This window comes from Pteropus vampyrus, unplaced genomic scaffold (genome assembly GCF_000151845.1).
Source record: "Pteropus vampyrus isolate Shadow unplaced genomic scaffold, Pvam_2.0 Scaffold13, whole genome shotgun sequence".
NCBI lineage: Eukaryota > Metazoa > Chordata > Mammalia > Chiroptera > Pteropodidae > Pteropus > Pteropus vampyrus.
In genome coordinates this window covers 11,528,098-11,534,575 of record NW_011888794.1, presented here as the reverse complement: position 1 = coordinate 11,534,575, position 6,478 = coordinate 11,528,098, and the positions used below count along the sequence as shown (strand labels likewise).

Sequence of the window (6,478 nt, the reverse complement as noted above, 5' to 3'; positions counted from 1 at the left end):
AAGTCCAGCGCTAAGGATTGACAAGGATTTTTCAGGTCCAAGGAAGAGCATCAGGGAGCACTTCCGCATTCAGGTAGTCCACTTTAGATCTCGTGGACGGAAGGATAAAGTCTCTGACTATAGTGTGCAAATACTTTCTGGCAGTAACTCTATAGATTTCGAGCTCACAGTTCCGTAATGAGCTGCCAGGCCGACTCCGTGTTTGATTCTGGGAGTTCCCCAATCTGTAGCAGTGTTTAAAGAAGCAAAGTTCCTAGGATTTTTCTCAACCCTTGAAAAGATTAGTAATAAATTAGATGATGACATAGAGAGTAAATTAGAACATCAAATGATACTAGAACAATAAATGTTAAAGAAGATGACAAATTATATTTGGTGTACAAAAGGAAAATGAATCTTAATGAAGCCCAGAGGACCCAACCACTTTGTGCACATAATTGTATGAAATGTAATGGGAGGGCCAAATATCAGTAGCTTTTCAAAATTTTCCTTGACTGAAATTAGAATGTGTAATAGAGGTAGCATAATATAGGCAGTCTAAGGCCATGTGATAAAATAACCATCTTTTTCATTTATTTATAAGTACATGACACAAGAGAAAACAGTTGTTCTTTTTGTTGATTTTTTGACATACATGCAAGTAAAAGTTAAAATGAGTATGCACTTTTTTTTTTTAAGTTAAAAAAGTAAAAGATCATGATCTACTATTTATCTATGCTGGGATACATTTGACTGTCAAAGCTCAAATTCAGATGTCTTAAGACAGGTGGGGCCCATGGATTCCGATGCCTGGAATGCTCGCATCAAATTGTAGACAGCAGACCTTCCTCTGAGCCACGTTCAGATCTTTAGCTAAACTGGAAACATGCGGGATGGTGCTTCTTAGTCCTCCACTAACTGAGGAACCAAACACGTTGATCACACATTCCCTTCGTCTCTTCTGAGTCCTAGCCCTTTTTCTCTTTTTAGAGAGTCATACACCAAAGGGTTGAGTGTATGAGATACCCAATACAATAAAGCCATCTCCCCACTCTTAAGGGCAAAAATTCACCTTAGGGAAGTTACGTGAACTTAGGACAGTTACTCAGTTTCTCCTCTGCCTCAGTTTTATTATCTATAAAATAAGGATGATAGCTTATTTCCAAAGTCACCATGAGATTGAATGGCATAGTTATAAATGTGAACTATTTAAAATATTATATGACACAAAATATGTGCTTTAGCATAGTAAGGTCTCGATCTTGATATTTTCAGGGTACCTCCACCACTCAGTAAACTTCCCTTTTTTAATCCTCATCATGAAAGAAACCTCAATGGTATTTACACACCTTTTTTGGTGTAGAGACCCGAGGATATTCTGGACGCCCCATTCTTGCCTTCTGCTTACTGGGTGACTCAGCTGCCCCTGTTTGACTGGGACCTTCCTGGCTTTAGCATAAAAAGGCCCACATCCAGAGAAACCCCACAGTGTCAGGCAAACTGGCATGGTTGGTCATCGTACGCTCCACCTCCCACCCCCTCAAGTCTCCTAAACTCAATCTCGCTCTCATTTCAGCTATCTGTAGTGAATCAGCGTTAGTTCAGATCAGAGGATAACCATCTGACATCTTTCTGGCTCATGCAGAAAAAAAAAAAAAAAACTCAAGATTAACACACAGGGCATATTGTTACATTCCTAAATGCCCTGCATGTATGTAAATAGAGATATCTCCTCTCTCCCATTCTGGATTCAATGATTTTATGTTGATCTTGATCATGGCTGCCTCCTAACTTATTGCATACTGTGCTTTTAATAACCAGTTCTAAAAAATAAACTTCTGAAATGTTCGGTACTGTCTTCTTCCTCCTTTTCAACAATGGCACTAGAGTTGGACTCAACCTCAGGTAGACAACTCTTCTAGTATCAGTAGAGCTCATTAACCTGAGCTGCTAGAACGAAGGTTCTTAAAAAGTATGTGCCATGTACTTGAACTCAAATAGAAGAGCTAGGTGTTCTTCATAATCCTCTTATTTATGTTAGGTTCCAATTTCTTCTCCTCAGCGCTGTTTCACTCCTCTCAATTGTGAGTTTATTTTGCAGGAGATCAAATGTAACCAATATTTGCTGGGTGCTTATTATATGCTCACGTCTGTGATAAGCACTTTATGTAGATTATCTCCTTTCATACTCAAAGATGTGATGAGTAGAAAACATCCCCACTTTCCAACAAGGAAGACGTTCAGAGGGGTTTAGATAAATTCCCCAAAATCATGAAGCTGGAAAATTTTGAGAGGTAAATTTGAACTGAGGTTTTTTAGATCTCAATGCACATGCTCTTAACCACTTTTAGAAGAAAAATGGAATTGAGACATTTTACTTTTCTACCCCTGTAAACCATGTATTCATTGCCTGCATCTTCTTGTAGTCTCAGTCTGACAAATTACTCGTTTGGCAGCATTCTCACAAGATTATTTTGAAAAAAATTAGTGTGTAACTTTAAGTGCACACATTTTTATATACCTTTTTCATCTTTCAGAGGTTCTTCTTTAATTACTTCTTGATTCTAAGTCTTTGGTGAGTAGGTTGCTACACAAATGTATTTCAGATAGTTTAAGTGGCAATACACTCCTCTGTATATGTGTACAAATATCATAAACACATAGAACTATATATTCACCACATATTAAATGCATTTAAGAACAATTTATATTTTATGTAAACACAAAGCCTCAGGACCAACATAACTTAAGAGTCATATTAAATTTTAGAAATGTAGACCAAAGAAAACATAATTTTAAGTATAAAAAGTCACTATCAATGCCTTTTCCTGTTCAGTAAAGCAAATAATGGGGACCAACATTTTTGGAGATGGTTTGAATGAAGATGGTTTTTCAAAAGTCTGTCACTATTTATTCAGGACATTTGATTTATCTTTCCCTCTTAAAAGTCTCATATAAGTTTGCTCCCCAATCATGTCCTGTTAACTGGAATTTAGCCTAACCAGACCCAATCAGCTGAGCATCTTTCATTGAAGGGTGAACAGGTGTCACCCAGAGAAACTCAAGCCGAAGAGAATAAAAGCCACAGCTCATCTTGAAATAGAAATCCCAGCCAGACTAGAGTTGGCCCTGTGGACATAGAGCTGCCCCCTCCCGTCACCCAGTAATGTGTCTCTCTTCTTTTCCATTCAGTCCCTGCCCCAGTTCTGCGTTCCATTTCTGAAAGGCTCCCGTTCCTTGATCTTACGATCCTTCTTTGCCATATCTTAAAACTCTCTACTTGATTTCATCTCGCCACAAGTACAACATTTGGTGGATCTACTGCGTGGACTTTAATTAACTTACATTTGTCTCACAAATGTGCTTGCCTTCCCCAGTTCTGATTAGCATCTTAAAAATATTTCCCAGTACCTGAGTCAAACTTTTTTTATTTTTTTGCCCAAGCAAAAAACTTTTTTTATTTTTTTGCCCTAGTAAAATTCCTAGTAAAACTATTTACACAATATATAGTGTCTTTCCTGTCCTCCTTGAACCGTCTCATCTTCTAGTCTATAACTCAGTGCACCATTCTTTTCCTCTGCCCTATTTGTAGACCAGTTATAAAAGAAATGTCTTCACTGATGTCTTTCTTGCTCATTTCTTGGTATCAAGGTCTATATGATAGAACAGGCCATTTCTGGTCATAGTGACTGACTTATCAGGCTGTGTAGTGGGTATGGACATTGATGGGAAATATTATGTTCTGCAGTTGCATTTTCCAAGTAAGATCAACCCCAACTAACATGGAAATATACTTACACTCATTTTCCAACACACTAGTTTCCCAACTTAAATATGGACATTTTGATATTGTGTTTGCTTTTTCGAAGGGACTGTCCCAAAGAAATAATGCTCATAAGAATTTTGTCTTCTAAAATAATAGTTTTTTGACCTATTAACGGGATTAAAGTTTGGAGTTAGTTTGTTATTTAAACTTTGGAAAAATTCTTATCTGAACTGATTTCTCCATCTCTAAGGTTTTGAGTCTCCATTGTTTTTTTAATTGTTTTTTTACAGCAAAATAAACACTCATATTTTGATAAGAGCCAGTATTGTAAAAATGAGCATATTATAATTCAGAAGCAGAACCACAGATAATTCAGATGCTGCATATCTTACTTCCTAACAAGACAACTAACAAAATGATGTGGAATAAAAAGCTTGGAAATAAGCTTATTTGTTGAGTTTATTTACTCTCAGAATACTTGGCTTAGTTAGGTAAAAACAAACAAACAAGAACTCTCAAAATGGAACTATTTTGTGTTTTCCCAATTATCTCTGGGCTTTTGTGAACTCCATTTATTGGTGTCTAGTAAACCATCTCGGTGGGTCATCCTGGCTTAATTCAGTTCCCTCAGAAATAAGGGACCGAGATTATAACCATCACCTCAAAATTTATGCTTAACATAAGAAAACATGTTTTTAAAATCCTGTCATTGTACTCATGTCCATATGGAGATCATCTCTTTAGATTTTGTTCTATGTTCAGTGGCCCACTGATGGGAGGAGTATGCAGCTGCAGTCTTAAGTACACCTCATGTGTATTAGCTTACTGGGGCTGCCATACCAAACTACCCGACAGGCTGGCTCAAACAACAGAAACTTATTCTCTCACAGTCCAGAAGGCTGAAACCAAAAAGTCAGCAAGCTTAGTTCCTTTTGGGGGCTCTGAGAGAGAAAATGGTCCAGGCCGTCCTCCAGGCTTCTGGTGGCGGCCCGCAGTCCTTGGTGTTCCTTGGCTCGTGGAGGCATCACTCCCATCTCTGCCTCCGCCTTGTTGCCCTGTCTCTGCACATCTGTCTTCACATGGCCTCTGTGAGGACATCAGTCATTGGATTCAGGGACTATTCCACTCCAGTTCTACTTCCTCCTAACTAATTGCACCTGCAAAGACCCTATTTCTAAATAAGGTCACATCGGGATGTTCCAGATAGGCATAATTTAGGGTGTGGCATGTGCAGGGGCACGTTGTGTGACTCAGTACATCACATTATGCGCTTTGGCCAATAAAACGTGAGCAGAAGTCTTTTGTGTATTCTAGGCTTAAATTTTAAGATCTAGTCTACGACCATGCCACCCTGAACAAGCCCGATCCCATCGGATCTTGGAAGCTAAGCAGGGTCAGGACTGGTTAGTACCTGGATGGGAGACCACCTAGGAAGACCAGGTGCTATAGGCGTAAAAAATAAAAAATAAGCTATTGTAAACTGACAAGGTCCTTGTAATCTGTGAGGTCAACCAAGGATTTCCTCATCTAAAAAAAAAAAAAGAAAAAAATTAAGATCTAACGTTTTGTTTGCCATACTCTTATTTTTCTCCTGACTTTGCCAATGTATTAAAATAGAATCTCCATCAGAGATTCCATCAGAGCCCCTGTAGTGACGGGTGACATAACACGTCTCACGTCTCACGAATGAGGCATAGGCATCGCAATAGTCACTCTCGGTTTTGCTTTCCATGGGTTCTGTTACCTTCAGTGGACTGTGGTCTGAAAATATTAAATGAAATATTCCAGAAATAAGCAAGTCATAAATCTCTCTCCATCCCACCTGGGCCATGAATTATCCCTTCCTGCAAGGTATCCACACTATACATGTTACACACCCATTAGTCACTTAGTAGCCATCTCCGTTATTAGATCTGTCACAGCATCACAGTATTGATGTTCAAGTGACCCTTATTTCACTTGATTATGACCCCAAAGCGCAAGAGTAGCAATGCTGGCAATTGGAATATGCCACACAGTAGCCATAAAGTATTTCCTTTAATTGAAAAGATGAGAGAACAGTGCAATAAAATATTTTGAGAGACAGACCACATTTACATGACTTTTACTACAGTATGTTATAATTGTTCTATTTTATTTTAGTTACTGTTATTAATCTCTTACTATGTCTAATTTATAAATTAAACTCTATCATAGGTATGTACGTATAGAAAAAAACATACTATATAAAGGGCTTGGTCCTATTTATGATTTCAGGCATCTACTGGGGGTCTTGGAACATATTCTCAGCTGATAAGATGTATGACTGCATTGTTTTAAGACATCGAGATTTTCAAGTTTTTCTTTCCACAGAATATACTGGGCCTATCATGACTGACACAAAAATTAATACTGGATCAGAGGTGCTTTCTTCACAGACCACCTTAAATATGTGGAACTGGCTTTGAGGCCAAGTATTTGGTGGCAAGGAAATTTTTATCAGAGGCTGGAAGGATGCTGATGCATGTCATGCAGTGGTTACATATTTAGAAAAAGTATCACATGTGACAACTTAGATGGGAGATCTTGTACCTACTAAGCTTTATCTGCAAATGAAGAGCTAGAAAACCAGTGGTAGCAGTAGGAGTTTGCTCCTGTTGGTTGCCAGGATAATAATACAAGAGAGATGAGCTCAGGAAAGAACTAGCTATTTGCAAGCAGATTTAAAGTAAATACAGAATACATAGAATCAAA

At 38.2% G+C, this 6,478-nt stretch overlaps 1 pseudogene; it reads left to right on the top strand.

Annotated features, from left to right (window-relative positions):
- Window positions 1–5,078: 5,078 nt before the first annotated feature.
- Window positions 5,079–5,197, top strand: LOC111733297 (annotated as a pseudogene).
- The last annotated feature ends 1,281 nt before the right edge of the window (window positions 5,198–6,478 follow it).